Source organism: Dreissena polymorpha, chromosome 11 (assembly GCF_020536995.1).
Source record: "Dreissena polymorpha isolate Duluth1 chromosome 11, UMN_Dpol_1.0, whole genome shotgun sequence".
Lineage (NCBI taxonomy): Eukaryota > Metazoa > Mollusca > Bivalvia > Myida > Dreissenidae > Dreissena > Dreissena polymorpha.
This window is the reverse complement of record NC_068365.1, coordinates 16,360,312-16,376,024: the sequence shown is the minus strand read 5'-3', so window position 1 is coordinate 16,376,024 and position 15,713 is coordinate 16,360,312. Positions and strand designations below refer to the sequence as shown.

Here is a 15,713-nt window from a genome sequence, read left to right as displayed (position 1 = left end):
TCAGAATTTTTAGGTCCCATTTGGGAAAAATATATACTTTTTTCATTTGGGAATGGGGCTGAATACTGGACCCGATTTTTAACATAAAAACACTGGTAAACCTTTCCGAAATTAAAGAAGACAATAAATTTAAATATAAGCTTTCATTGGATAACTTAGTTATTAAGGTTCAACTTATAGAGCTGGACTTGAGATGCATTAAATGTTGATTCTGCCTGCGTACACAAATTTTCTTTTGGGGGGGGGAAACCTTCAATTGGGAATTTTTAGGTCCCATTTGGGAAAAATATATACCGTAAAAAGTTGTGTATAAGGCGCACTTTTTTACCCCAAAATTTTATTTTAAAAACTTGATGCGCGTTTTGCACAACTACAGCCATGCCAAGACATTTTTTCCCTGTCAGTTACCCAGTTGCGGTAATTCGTATCATTCTGTTTCCCGGTGTTTAAACTGTAACTATGTTAATAATAGTGTTATATTTACGATCTGAATAAGATGGACAAACATTATAAAGTTAACATCAATATTTTCTATCTTTTTCTGGTACGTACAGAGCATTGAAATCAAATAAATTTGAAGAAGAGAATGAAAAACAAGGAAGCCATTTTTATTTAAATGTTATTGTTTTCCCACAATATTATACCCTTACTGTACTAGGGTTACACAATTTATTTGGATGCACTTGTCGATTTACAATAGTATGTCGGCAAGGTCTTTCCCGATATATTGATGATTATTTTCCTTGCTTTTCAAATATGTTAATAAAATTGATGTTGTGTTTGTTTACACGTTTTCATACGTCTTGTCAAGATTGAGGATGTGATTATCGAGCAATTTGTGTCACCTGTCAGGTTTTGTGTAGCTGGGCTATTATCAAAACATGCGAACCCGCAAACGGCTTCACACCTCCATTGTTTGTTTATCGCCGGTAATTTCGTTATGGTGTTGAGAAGTTTGAGTCGTTAAAGTCTCCTGTCAGTTATAGACACTCGAAAAGAACGCATGATATCAACAATGTAAATAAATGCGCTGTTGTGAATAAGTCATGCATGAATAACCACGTGACAATACCAATCGATAATGTCAGTTTCTTAGTTATAACTAATCCATCCGTTATGTGTACTCCTCCACGATAAAATCGTGGACAGTTACTTCGGAGACATATGATGAAAATCTTGATGGTATCCTCATGGAAAGTGCGAATTTCATGCATAATTCATTTAAATCCAAACATTTATTTTTACGCATAATATGATAAAAAAACAAAAACTAGTTGTATTGTTATCGTCTTTAAAATAATTAATAATTGAAGCAATAAAAAAACACGTAAGATCAGAAATGTAAATATAAAGATTTTCAGTTAGCCTGCGGTACGGAATTTTCCCCCCATTTTTTTTGCTTCAAAAACTTTTTTCCCGATTTTTTAGCTTAAAAAGTAGATGCGGGTTATACATAACTGCGCGTTATACACAACGTTTTACGGTACTTTTTATGCCCCCCTTCGAAGAAGAGGGGGTATATTGCTTTGCTCATGTCGGTCGGTCGGTCCGTCCACCAGGTGGATTCCGGATGATAACTCAACAACGCTTGGGGCTAGGATCATGAAACTTCATAGGTACATTGATCATGACTCGCAGATGACCCCTATTGATTTTGAGGTCACTAGGTCAAAGGTCAAGGTCACAGGTGAAGGTCACAGTTACTGGAAATAGGCATTTTAAGGATTTAGCATGGTTCAAACAAGGGAAACAACTACCGTTTATGCATGTCCTTTTTATTACAGCATTTGCCTCCCTTTAATTCCCCTACTACTACTACGTCTACTACTTCTCCTCCCCTACTCCTCCTCCACCACCACCACCACCACCACAAAACGTATTCACACAATAGCCCATATAGGGGGGCATGCATGTTTTACAAACAGCCCTTGTTTCCATTGGAAATGCCAGGGTTCCCCTTCCGAAGTAACCAGACCCAAATTGGAACAAAAACAACACTGGTTAATAATGTTATACACTGTAATTGAAAATCTATTAAATGTAAATGAAAATTAATATAACATTGAAATAGCAGTCTGCAAAATTTACCCATCGCCTGATCGCCAATGCGATGAAATCTCGGCTCTGGCGAGAGAAAAAATGAGTATAGATCGCCTGAATTGTGAGGAAAAAAGATCAGAGAAAATAAACCATTAAATAATCAATTTAAAGGTCAATTTTAACACTTTTGGAAACTTTATAATATGAAAGATAATTGTTTGAGATGCGGAATAAAACTATTTTCAACAATTAAGCGTTACGCCTTATGCCATAAAGCACCAGGTAAATCTTCCAATAACGCGCCGTTTTCTTAAAGTTGGACTGACTTACCTCCCTTGCTGTGACGTCAGCGCTGTACATCCGCTATTTTTAACAGTGTTATTTATGCCGAGACGATCAACTGCATTGCTATTACATCAATACTTTTATGTTAAATTATGGACTTTTCTGACGAATTTGATCATTATGATTGAAGATGAACTGCATGAAATTAGACCGTATATGTACAGTACACGCCATTTTATTGATTTAAAAAATCTCAATTAGACAAGACTCCTTTTTCGAAAATGGCTGGAAAAAGCCCTAAAATGTTCGTTATTAGATTGTTCATCATATATGTAAATAATTGTATTTTTTGTAAATAAATGCAAGTGAACGAAATCGTATTATTGTAACACATAATTCAACTTATAACAATAATTCTAATCATTTGCACCCATCGATGTAATTACATAGATGCTCTAACTGTTCATCGCGCATGTTTGGTCTAGCTTGTAATCTTTTCCACTTAAATGCATAGTGCAAATGTTAAGTTCAATAAAATTTCACAGGACAGAAAACACACTACCGTACTTTTCGGGGGTAAAGACGCGACTTTTTTCCGAAGCGCCTTATTAATGGACGAAAATGAAAAACATAATATCCTAATTTTTGCAAAAATCCTTATGTATACTCCTCCACGATAAAATCGTAGTCAGTTAGATCTACTGAATATAGCAACCGGGTGTAATCCTCCTGGAAATCGTGCTTTTCACGCATTATATTATCAAAATAGTTTTTCGACACTGAAAGCTTTTTAACAAATTTATATTTAATTCATTACAAATATATTACAAATATAAATGTTTTGTTGAATTCTCCAATAAGAATACACATTTATAATCGGAAGCACACTTCTGATTGTCTTCTCTTAGCGCGCCGTTTACAAATTCAAGCGTCAAATAAACATTCGGGATTGTTAGCAGATATAAACAGAATATGTCTTATTTTCCAAATTTCAATGTTGTTAGCCTTTTAGTCGCCGATGCTTAAAGGAAACCGTGCTCGCACCTAGCTGTAGGCTTCCGCACCTCGATTAGTGATAATTTCGTGTTGTTTATGCTTTTCGCAGTTTGTACACGGAGAGTCTATTCTCATCTAGAGTCCGTGGTTTGTAGCCACGATGAACCCATAATCGATTTTTAATAATTTCACCATATATGTCCAGTGATTTTTTTTGCTTTAATTTGTTACAGCCTGTGCCATTTGAATTGGAAAAATAAGCGTGATAAACCGTGAAATTGGGAAAAATAGCGCGATAAACCATGAAATTGGGAAAAATTAAGCATTATAAACAGGATTATAAGAAACAGAATTGATATTGTTTTAAAGTGCATGTTCAGGGGGTTTCTAGAAAAGATATATATAGTCTGGTAAAATAGGGATTGTTTAAATCAATAAAAGTTGCAAATTTAGGAATGATTTATGGACAAAAAGGACTAAATTAAATTTATATATTTTGTAGGATGTTTAAAAAATAAAGTTGAGATCTACAGTTAACACAATCACGCAGAAGTAAATATATCAGCGTATTATCTGTATCTGCTTCTAATTTTTGTTAATTTTAAAATTATTTAACATTTGCTATAGTATACAATAAATATTTGTAAATATTTTTACTCTGGTAATCGCCGTGTGTAAAGACGCGGCGTGATTCTGTGGATCATGGCGAGGCAGAAACAGACGCGGCTGTTTTTATTTGGAGAAAACGGTTTGAGTTTGGAAACATGGCTAGCACGATTTTGGTGCACCAAATCTTTTTCAGTTTTTTTTGTCGTTCGGAAACTTGAAAAGAATCACATTATTCTTTCCAGAATGTGATTTACAGCTTAAGGCCGCACAGATAACCATTTTCCCTATTACTGTGAAAACAATTTCACTAAAATATCAATACAAACAGAAAAAATAAAACCCGAATTCTGATCTATCGCTTATCTTCTAAGCGGGCGTGAAAATGCTTGTTCAGCTCTGACGTCACACAACAGGGGAAAACAGGGGAGATAAGCGAATAAACGCCTAGTGAGTTACGATCATAAAAGTCAACAAAATCATCTTTTTCAGGTTAAACACAACACGCAAACGTTATTTTCCCGATAATTTCATCATATTTGAATGTAAATAGCGTTTAATATATTGACTTTGGATTTTCTTTAAAATTGACCTTTAAGCATTTCAGGTGTACATTTTTACAGTGACACTACTTGGTTACTTCCCCTAGTTTTCTATCATTAGTGATCTCCCTTTGATGTTATAGAGAGTGTAAAGACCTGCTCGCGTATTTAAAATGTCGTATTACTATTGGTAAACTGAACTTGCATTCTACGCCGATAAATGAAATAATAGTGCAAGTTTTTTTTTAAATTACCGGTAAGTAAAATCGTTGAATGTGTGTTATTAATAGCTTTGAAATTACGAAATAACTGTTACAGTGTTTATCATTCATTTGATTAAGATCGATACCTGTGAGCGCAGGCTTTGTATTTTACTGGTAAATACTTGCTGACGTTGATAATGATGATGATGATGTTGATGATGATGAAAACTTTGAAAATAATGAAAATAACATTGCAAAATATTGTAAAGAACCCTCAGAATCAGATGTGATGGAATAAAAGTTTGAAACCTGGAATACTGATTTGTTTACAATCTAACCCCCCAATTGCAATCTATATATAAAGACTGTTGTCGTTCTTTCATGAAAACGTCGCTGAAAATTAATTCTTTTTTTTTTCTGACAATGAAAAATTTCCTCTGGCTATGACATTTTCAAAGTTTCATAGCCACATTGGCTATGAAGACAAAAAAGTTAGTTTTGCAGACTGAAATAGTGTCATGTACTTAGCTTTTTATAGAACCTTGTCGTATAGTTTAGAAATATAGTTATATAATAGTATTTTTTTTTTTTTAACGGCTAATTTATATCTGTTTTGTGCAATTATTGATGTTTTCAATGTCTTCATATCACCTTTTCTCTCGAAAATAGTATTTATATGATTATGAAGATGAAGTAAAATTTTAAAATATACTTTGGTACTAAATATTATTACGTTGAATTATTGTTTAGGTGTTATAATAGTTATTTTTAAATTACTTATCATTTTAGTGACTAAACACATGCTTTCGCCTTGTATACATATGTTTGACATTATTGTAACCAGTGTTACTGTGCATGAAAATCCCGAATGTAAACAATATAAATAAATGGGTCTATGCATGTATTAAATGAGCGATATTCTCCACCATTTGCATTAAAAAGAAAAAGCAAGTTATCATGTTCAGCCTCATTCTGAAATTCTGTACTTCACATATCTAAAATTGTAACAGTGTAATTATTTGCATAATTGACTGGGGGAAGTGATCATTTGCATGGCACAAAAAGGGGATCAGTGACTACTTGCTTTAAAATATTATATAGAGCTCTGTTGTCTTTTCTGCTTTGTAGTTCCTCTACTCATTTAAATACCGGTAGTTATAGCCTTACCATCTTTGCTTCAATTTATGCAAAACAAATTTTAGTTATTGTCATGTCTAACTCATTCATAGTTCCATACAAACATGAAATCAATGGAAAACATGGTCATTTATAAAAAGAGTTGTTAAAACTTCAAGGTTTCGGAGTCTGCATGCCATTATCATGTATGTTGCTGTTTTACATTAAAAGCCTTTTTGAGTGAATTTTGAGCTGGGGGGAATTTCTAGGGAGTTGTAGTTGTAAGCATGTAACACAGTCAATTTAAGAAAAGCATTAATCAATGCCCGTTCTGAGCATTTGATAGTTAAGAGGGAAATGTAATGGTTGTCAACAAAATCCAACTATGATATTTATTGTTTAAAATCAATTGATAATTTATAAGAGTGATGAAAATTTTTAAAATTAAAATGGTTTAACATTTTTACTCTTGCATAATATGACGAATATTTACATTCAACCCATATGATTCCTGTTGGCTAAGTGCAAACACACCAAAGATAAATATAGGTTTTGTTGAAAAAGTTATCAATTTTCTTTGAGATAACTTTGAAGGTTAATTGAATTTGGTATCATGAATAGTGATACGAATTTTTACTGAAAGACACGCTTGATTGACAAATGGTTACAGTATGGTAAATTTTGGCTAAGGCTTCTGATCACAAATTATTCTGTTCATTAATAATTGATGTTTCTGTTTATTTATAATTAAATATAAGAAGTATTATACGAAAAGAGTTATGTATTTTTTATGCCCCCTGATTGAAAGATCGGGGGTATATTGTTTTTGGCCTGTCTGTCCGTCATTCCGTCATTCTGTCATCAAAACTTTAACCTTACATTAAAGTTTTGCAATAACTTTTGAAATATTGAACATAGCAACTTGATATTTGGCATGCATGTGTATCTCATGGAGCTGCACATTTTGAGTGGTGAATGGTCAAGGTCATCCTTCAAGGTCAAAGGTAAAAAAAAAAGCGGCGCATTAGGGGTCATTGTGTTTCTGACAAATGTTTTAAATAGATATTTACATTAAAATGAAATTTTATTCTTCATGGAATTACCAATATACCAAAATACTGTCTTTCACTATTAATGGATTAGCTAAGAGCATTGACATCTACGAAACAAGCACAGCCAATTTCGAGAATTATTTTTACTGTGCCCGTCATTAACATTGTCAAAACGAAAGTGCAGTTTTTTGTGTGTACTAAACCTATATTTTGTTAGTTCAAAATATAGGTCGCAATCTGTATCGAAGTGGAACTGAATTTATATTTCTCAACAGGAAAAACAGCACTCACCCGGTGAGTCAAGTATTTAACCAATTAAACTCACGCGACCGTCAACTTCACTCGCAAATTCAACAGTTAAGTGGATTTTTCAAGGCCTGGAGTGTTTATATTAATAACATCTTGGCTTAGTTTGATTCTGGGTCAAGTGGAGTAAAAAACAAACTAGGTCACCAGGTCAAATGCTGAAAAACAGACCTTCAACCTTACTATTTTTTCCTTCTTTTCCTTACTGTATAAATTTTATTTCTATTTTTGCACTAAAATCTTCTACTACGCCTAGTTTTTAGTGGAGAAAATATATAATTTGGTTGTAAGTTGTTATTTCAGAATGTAGAAGCTGTAAATCTGCCAAGTTTCTGTTGAGTAAAGGTGTAGCAAGAAGCTCTAGCCATCTGATTTAAACATAAGTTTTTAAGGTCAGTATTGGATTCATCTATTATATATGAACTGCTAGTTGTTAAATGGGTATAAATGCAGAAGCATCCACTGAAACACTGAATAATATAGGTAACCCAATGATACAATGAGGGTATTTTAATGGTTACTTTCAAATGGACAATACTAACATTTAATATTACAACCAATAAAACATATATGATCATCATTGCTAAAAAATATAAGGAAATCAGGGGAAAAAAATAGCTAAAGAGAAAAATAGGAATTTTCAAACTTTTGCAAAAAATTGGTGAAATTCAAGCATCAGGTAAAAAACACCTGTTGAGAAAAATAGGTAATTTCATAATAAAATCAAAGGGTGAATTTTCAGGGAAATTTTACACAAATTAAACTTGTAGTATCTTATGTGTGCAACTATTCAATTGATGTAGAACTTTAAACATCTCAGTCATTTTGCAAGTTTAAACATTTTTATGCATCGAAGGAGGGCTTATTGTGAACCGACTGTCTGTCTGTCTTTCCGTCACACTTTGCGTTTAGGTTTTGCGTTTAGGTTTCGAAAAATGCTCATAACTTCTATGTCGCTTCATAAAGCTACTTCAGGGGTTTTTTACCTTATAGAACAGACGCCAAATATCGGCGTCTTCCCCCACCAAACTAGGCTGGTTTTTTCCCCTTACCGGACCAAAAAATTCCCCCTAAAATATTTTTTTTTTTTTTTTTTTTTATAGAAAGATGTGTCTCATTATTATAATATCTCAATTCTATTTCAATTTAATCTTGTCAAACGTACTAAATTATGAAAAAAGCATTAAAACAGTTTTTATTTTTTCCCCAAATATGTCTCTTTCACCCTCTATTTTCCCCTTTCACCCAGCGTCCAGCGTCTTCCCCTTTGTCTAAAAAAAACCCTGAACTTGATATTTGGCATTCATGTGTATCTCATGGAGCTGCACATTTTAAGTGGTGAAAGGTCAAGGTCATTCATCAAGGTCAAAGGTAAAAAAAAATCCAAGGGAAGTAATAAGCTTCAAAGGGAGATAATTATCTGTACCTGCCAAATTATAAACAAAATTATAAATCAAAGCGGCGCATAAGGGGGCATTGTGTTTCTGACAAACGCATCTCTTGTTTCTCTTGCCTTTAAAATTGCCTGATACTTCTCTAGATAATTACAACTAAATAACTAATAATGTGTTTATGTGTTAAACATTTATAAGTAACCAATATTGTATAGCTAAAATTAGCAGAACATGCTGTTTAAACACATGAGCCTTGTTCTGGGAAAACTGGGCTTAATACATGTGCACAAAGTGTCCTCCCGGATTAGCCTGTGCAATCTGCAAAGGCTTTAAAGGGACGACATTTTTCTCCTAAACTGGGTTTACGTTTAGATAAGACATCCTTTAAATGAAAATTTCCATAAAAGCGGAAAATGTCTTATCTGATTATTCTTGTGCGGGCTGATAATAAGATAATATGAAATAAAATGCTTACAAACTATTGTATGACAAATGTTATAATTGAAATTAATAGCTGTGTACTGAAGATAGTTTTAGTATCTGTAACAATATAATGAAAAGCATATTAATTCTGTTACTAAAAAAATAATATTAAATTTTTAGGCTATGGGCATCATATGGCTCCACCTTTCAACAACAGACGCTTGGCATACAACACCAACTAAGATATCTACAACACATTAGCTTTCTGTATGGTGAGAATAATCATCAGTAAAGATTAGATTAATATGAGATTTATATTCTTCATTTTGATCCTACTCTTGAATTATTATATATTTTCCTTCTTTTTCTTATGAAAACCTCTTTTCTAATTTTTCTTTAGAAAACCAGTCAAATGCATGAAAAAACGTACAAACACTCTTAATGCCTCATTTCTGACCAAATAACTCAGTAAAACTAAGTTAGAATGTTTGTCTTCCTCTTATCTAGGCCATGTAAAAACTTGATAAGAAAAAAACATCACATCAAATCTTGAATAGTTGTTGTAATTAATTAAGAAATAATATTTTTCTATCATGGTTTGTTGTCAAATAAACCACAGTAAGGAGTATAGATGCGTAGGAATTGAATCACGAGTGCGAAGCACGAGTGATTTGATAACACGCATCTATACTCTTTACTGTGGGTTATTCGACCACAAACCATCATAGAAAATTATTATTTCGATTCTATATAACACAATCCTGATTGATTTGTTTCAAGCTTTTGGACGTGAACTATATTTTTCAATACTCCACCCTTCTTAGTACAAAGTTCACTATTTAATGATGTCATTGAATTGTACAATCATATGACGTCGTTTTCATTCATAAATATTTTGCAAATGACGTCACTTTCATTGATAACAAAAATCGTAAAAACTAAATGAAGTCACGTTTATTGATGCTACTGAAAAGCTGACATGCTATAAATGTGTTTTTCATTACGTTTCCTAACAAATAACATTCTTTCTAGGCGTCATTATGCCACTAATCATCAAATATACAATTTGTTGTTTTATTACATTTATATACATACTACATGTATTACATTTCTTTTAAAGCGGGTGTACTGCAATATTTTTTTTATTTATTCGGAACTATTTTCAAAACATTAAGCTCCGCCCATAATTATTGCAGAATAACCCACACTTGATTTCCTTCTTTGTCTATAGAAAACAAGTCACGTGTAGTGTTAGAATTAGAAATAGTTAAGATGAGTTGATCAGAATATAAAAAATAATTAGCATTTTTAGCTCATCTATTTTTTGAAAAAAAAAAATGAGCTATTGTCATCACCTTGGTGTCGGCGTTGGCGTCGGCGTCGGCGTCCGGTTAAGTTTTGCGTTTAGGTCCACTTTTCTCAGAAAGTATCAATGCTATTGCATTCAAACTTGGTACACTTACTTACTATCATGAGGGGACTGGGCAGGCAAAGTAAGATAACTCTGGCGTGCATTTTGACAGAATTATGTGCCCTTTTTATACTTAGAAAATTGAAAATTTTGGTTAAGTTTTGCGTTTAGGTCCACTTTTCTCAGAAAGTATCAATGCTATTGCATTCAAACTTGGTACACTTACTTACTATCATGAGGGGACTGGGCAGGCAAAGTAAGATAACTCTGGCATGCATTTTGACAGAATTATGTGCCATTTTTATACTTAGAAAATTGAAAATTTTGGTTAAGTTTTGCGTTTAGGTCCCATTTTCTCAGAAAGTATCAATGCCATTGCATTCAAACTTGGTACACTTACTTACTATCATGAGGGGACTGGGCCGGCAAAGTTAGATAACTCTGGCGTGCATTTTGACAGAATTATGTGCCCTTTTTATACTTAGAAAATTGAAAATTTGGTTAAGTTTTGTGTTTAGGTCCACTTTATTCCTACAGTATCAAAGCTATTGCTTTCATACTTGCAACACTTATTAACTATCATAAGGGGACCGTGCAGGCAAAGTTATGTAACTCTGACTGGCATTTGGACGGAATTATTGGCCCTTTTTACTTAGAAAATTGAAAATTTGGTTAAGATTTGTGTTTTGGTCCACTTTACCCCTAAAGTATCATAGACATTGCTTTCATACTTGGAATACTCACAAACTATCATAAGGGTACAGTAAAAGGACAAGTTGCATAACTCTGGTTGTCATTGTTACGGAATTATGGCCCTTTTTTGACTTAGTAACTTTGAATATATGGTTAAATTTTGTGTTTCGATCCACTTTACTTCTTAAGTATCAAGGCTATTGCTTTCAAACTTCAAATACTTTCATGCTATCATGAGGTTACTGTACCTGGCAAGTTGAATTTTACCTTGACCTTTGAATGACCTTGACTCTCAAGGTCAAATTATTAAATTTTGCTAAAATTGCCATAACTTCTTTATTTATGATTAGATTTGATTGATACTTTGACAAAACTACTCTTATCTGACATACCACAATAGACTCCACCCAAACCATCCCCAATGCCCTCCCCCCTCCCCCTTTTTTTTTTTTTTTTTTTTAAGATCATCTCACAAATGACCACCACACCCTCACACTATACCCCCACCCCACCCCACCCCACCCCCCCCATTTTTTTAATGGTTATGTTTGAAATACCGTCCAACCATCGCACCCAAAAAACTCCCCCCCCCCCCCCCCCCCATCCCCCCCACCCCCACCCCCCCCCCCCCCCCCCCCCCGCCCCGAATTTTTTTTTCTTTTTTTTCTCGCTTTTTGGGAAAATAATGTAATAAATGTCCACAACCCCACACTATACACCCCTCTTCACTCCACCCCTCCCTCCTTTGTGATTGAAAATGAGAGTCCCTTCACCTTTAAAAAAAAATAGATGAGCGGTCTGCACCCGCAAGGCGGTGCTCTTGTTAAAAAGTTGTGTCTTATATCCCAAAAAATATGGTATATTGTTTTTAATTATGCCCCCCGTTGAAGAAGAGGGGCCCGGGTTACCCGGTATATTGTTTTGCTGGATGTCGGTCTGTCTTCAGACGTCTGTCTGTCTGTACACCAGTTCATTTCCAATCAATAACTCGTCAACAAATTGACCTATTGGATTGATACTTCCCATGTGCATTGGCCTTGGGACAGTAGATGAACCCTATTGAAATTGGGGTAACTAGGTCAAAGGTTACAGTCACTGTCACGATAAGTGTGAAAATCGTTTCCGATCAATAACTCATCAACAAATTGACCGATTTGCTTGATACTTCACATGTGCATTGGCCTTTGACAATTGAGGACCCCTATTGAAATTTTGATTACTTGGTCAAAGGTCAAGGTCACTGTCACGATAAGTGTGAAAATAGTTTCCGATCAATAACTCATCAACGAATTGACCAATTGACTTGATACTTCCCATGTTTATTGGCCTTGGACAGTTGATGACCCCTTTTGAAATTGGGGTCACTAGGTCAAAGGTCAAGGTTACTGTCACAATAATTGGGAATATCATTTCCGATCAATAACTCGTCAACAAACCGATTGCTTGATACTTGTCATGTGAATTGGCCTTGGACAGTAGATGGTCACCCTTATTGAAATTGGGGTCACTATTTCAAAGCCAGTGTTTTGGGGGGCATATGTCTCCGACTGTGGAACTCTTGTTTATGTATGGTTCAACACTGCTATTTTTAAGTCTTTCGGGCTGTCGTATATATCAAATAGAGATGTTTTCTATTGTGCTAGTATATTTTATAGTAAAATGCGCACATAGACAATATGTGTATATAAACATGTTTGAAAATAATACATTTGTACAAATAATAGATCTCTATTTCATGAAACAATTCCATCCTTATTAGAACGGTAATGCATGGCTCGTCATTGAAGGTTGTCCAATAGTCTGGAAAAAACATGATGAGATAACTTAACGAAAAACAAGGTATTTCCCTTTTCTAGAAAAACTAGCAAGGAAAGTGGTCTCATGTGTCTAGAATTTACTTACACAATTTGATGCTGTCATCTAGATGTGCTTTGCGACTGTATTTTGTAAAATTACTGACTTAGAAGATTAATACTGACTTAGAAGATTAATCGTTTTAAGGTAAGAACACAAAATAAATATTTGATCTTGACTACTGAAATTTTAGGGCTTAAGTCCGTACAAATCGAAATAAAAAATATTGTCAGCTGTTGTATGGTGTATTTTACTATTTTTTCTAGCACCAACACAGCTCTTTCAGCACAGTTGTTTCATAAAAATAATGGCCTTTCCCTGTTTCCCTTTGTCATAATTTGATTATTATTCCCAAGCTCCGAATTGGAGCGGGGGATTATGTGGTTTTCTCCACTGTCTGTCTGTCCGTCCTGGCCACTATCTCCTCCTACACTATTAGCACTAGAACCTTAAAACTTAAACACATGGTAGCTATGAGCATATGTGCGACAGTGCACTATTTGGAATTTTGATCTGACCCCAGGGTCAAAAGTTGCGGCGTGGGGATACGCGTCGGCCGCGACTGGGCCATTTCAAGTTAGATAGTGTTACATTGCACCTTCTTGGACATGCAGCATTCCCTGCTGCAAATTAAGTTTTTATGCGCCCGGATCGAATGATCGGGGGTATATTGATTTTGGCCTGTCTGTCTGTCATTGTCTGTCATTGTATATGTGATCCAAAACTTTAACATTGGTTAAACTTTTGCAATAACTTTTGCAATATTGAAGATAGCAACTTGATATTTGGCATGCACGTGTATCTCATGGAGCTGCACATTTTGAGTGGTGAAAGGTCAAGTTCATCCTTCAAGGTCAAAGGTCAAATATATGGCTTCAAAGGGGCGCAGTAGGGGGCATTGTGTTTCACAAACATAGCTCTTGTTTTTTTCATTTTTAAGATATTGATAACAAATAATGTACACAGAATGCAAAAAAATGCAACTAAAATTACTACATAAAATAATATTTAAAAAAGAGAGGCTAATTTTTAGGCTATGCTCTGAAACCAGATTTAAACTTTGATTGCTGTCACCAGAAATAATGGCACTAAAAGCTTCCTTGCAGACATTGTGACAGTTGTTTTTATTGGATGTGTCATTTTAATATTCCTCTAAAACCTGAAGGGTCACGGCTTTAATATTTGGTGTACAACATGGTTATGTGGTCCTCTAATTTTTTAGCTCACTTGATTGCTCAGGTGAGCTTTTGTGACCGGTCTTTGTCCGTCGTATGTCCGTCCATCCGTTAACATTTGCTCGTAAACACTCTAGAGGCCACATTTCTTGTCCCATCTTCATGAAATTTGGTCACAAGCTTTGTCATAATGAAATCTCAGCCGAGTTTGAAACTGGCTTGTGCCGGGTCAAAAACTAGGTCACTAGGTCAAAAAAACGAAAAACCTTGTAAACACTGTAGAAGTCACATTTCATGCCCAATCTTCATGTAATTTTGTCAAAATGTTTGTCTTAATGATATCTTGGTTGAGTTTAAAAGTGTTTCCGATCCGTTAAAAAATATGGCCGCCAGTGGGTGGGGCAGTTTTCCTTATTTGGCTATAGAGAAACACTCTAGAAGTCAAAATTTTTGCCCAATCATCATAAAAGTTGGTCAAAACATTGGTTCAATTGATGTCTCGGACGAGTTTGAAAATGGTCGAGATCGGTGAAAAAACATGGCCGCCAGTGGGCGGGGCATTTTTCTCTATATGTATATAGTGGCAGTTTTCCCTATTTGGCTATAGAGAAACCTTGTAAACACTCTAGAAGTCACAATTTTTGCCCAGTCATCATGACAGTTGGTCAAAACATTGGTTTAATTGATATCTCGGACGAGTCTGAACACGGTTGGGATCGGTGAAAAAAACATGGCCGCCAGTGGGCGGGGAATTTTTCTCTATATGTATATAGTGGCAGTTTTCCCTATTTGGCTATAGAGAAACCTTGTAAACACTCTAGAAGTCACAATTTTTGCCCAATCATCATGAAAGTTGATCAAAACATTGGTTTTATTGATATCTCGGACGAGTTTGAAAATGGTCAGGATCGGTGAAAAAATATGGCCGCCAGTGGGCGGGGCATTTTTCTCTATATGCATATAGTTAAAACATGTGAACACAGTAGACAGGGGTTCTGAAATATTTTAAGAGTCTCCTTGTCCACGGACAAGTTGGACCCACAAATTCACTTGTCCGTACCAAAGAAGTACTTGTCCGTACTTTTAAGATAGATATAGGAAAAGGTCATTATTTATTAAGCAAAAAATACAAGCATACACTTTTGTTAACCAGGTTTTCCGAAGGAAAAAACTGGTTATTAGATTGGCGAATGTGGGCGGGCTGGCTGGCGGGCTGGCTGGCTGGCGGGCTGGCGGAATAAGCTTGTCCGGGCCATAACTATGTCGTTCATTGTCAGATTTTAAAATCATTTGGCACATTTGTTCACCATCATTGGACGGTGTGTCGCGCGAAATAATTACGTCGATATCTCCAAGGTCAAGGTCACACTTTGAGTTCAAAGGTCAAAAATGGCCATAAATGAGCTTGTCCGAGCCATAACTATGTCGTTCATCGTCAGATTTTAAAATCATTTGGCACATTTGTTCACCATCATTGGACGGTGTGTCGCGCGAAATAATTACGTCGATATCTCCAAGGTCAAGGTCACACTTTGAGTTCAAAGGTCAAAAATGGCCATAAATGAGCTTGTCCTGGCCATAACTATGTCATTCATTGTGAGATTTTAAAATCATTTG

General features: G+C 34.9%; 1 protein-coding gene and 1 long non-coding RNA gene across 5 annotated transcripts in view; one reads left to right on the top strand and one right to left on the bottom strand.

Annotated features, from left to right (window-relative positions):
• LOC127851026 (long-chain-fatty-acid--CoA ligase 1-like) overlaps window positions 1-15,713 on the top strand; it is a 106,150-nt gene that overhangs the window by 3,148 nt on the left and 87,289 nt on the right. The window contains exon 2 of one of the 4 annotated variants that reach the window (XM_052384471.1): window positions 9,144-9,235. The exons of the other annotated variants lie outside the window; for them this stretch is intronic. The gene's annotated coding sequence lies outside the window, so the exon portion shown is untranslated. The remainder of the gene's footprint in view (window positions 1-9,143; window positions 9,236-15,713) is intronic. 4 annotated transcript variants of the gene reach the window in all.
• Window positions 1-15,713, bottom strand: part of LOC127851054 (uncharacterized) — a 217,662-nt gene that overhangs the window by 187,922 nt on the left and 14,027 nt on the right. The gene's annotated exons all lie outside the window — the stretch shown is intronic.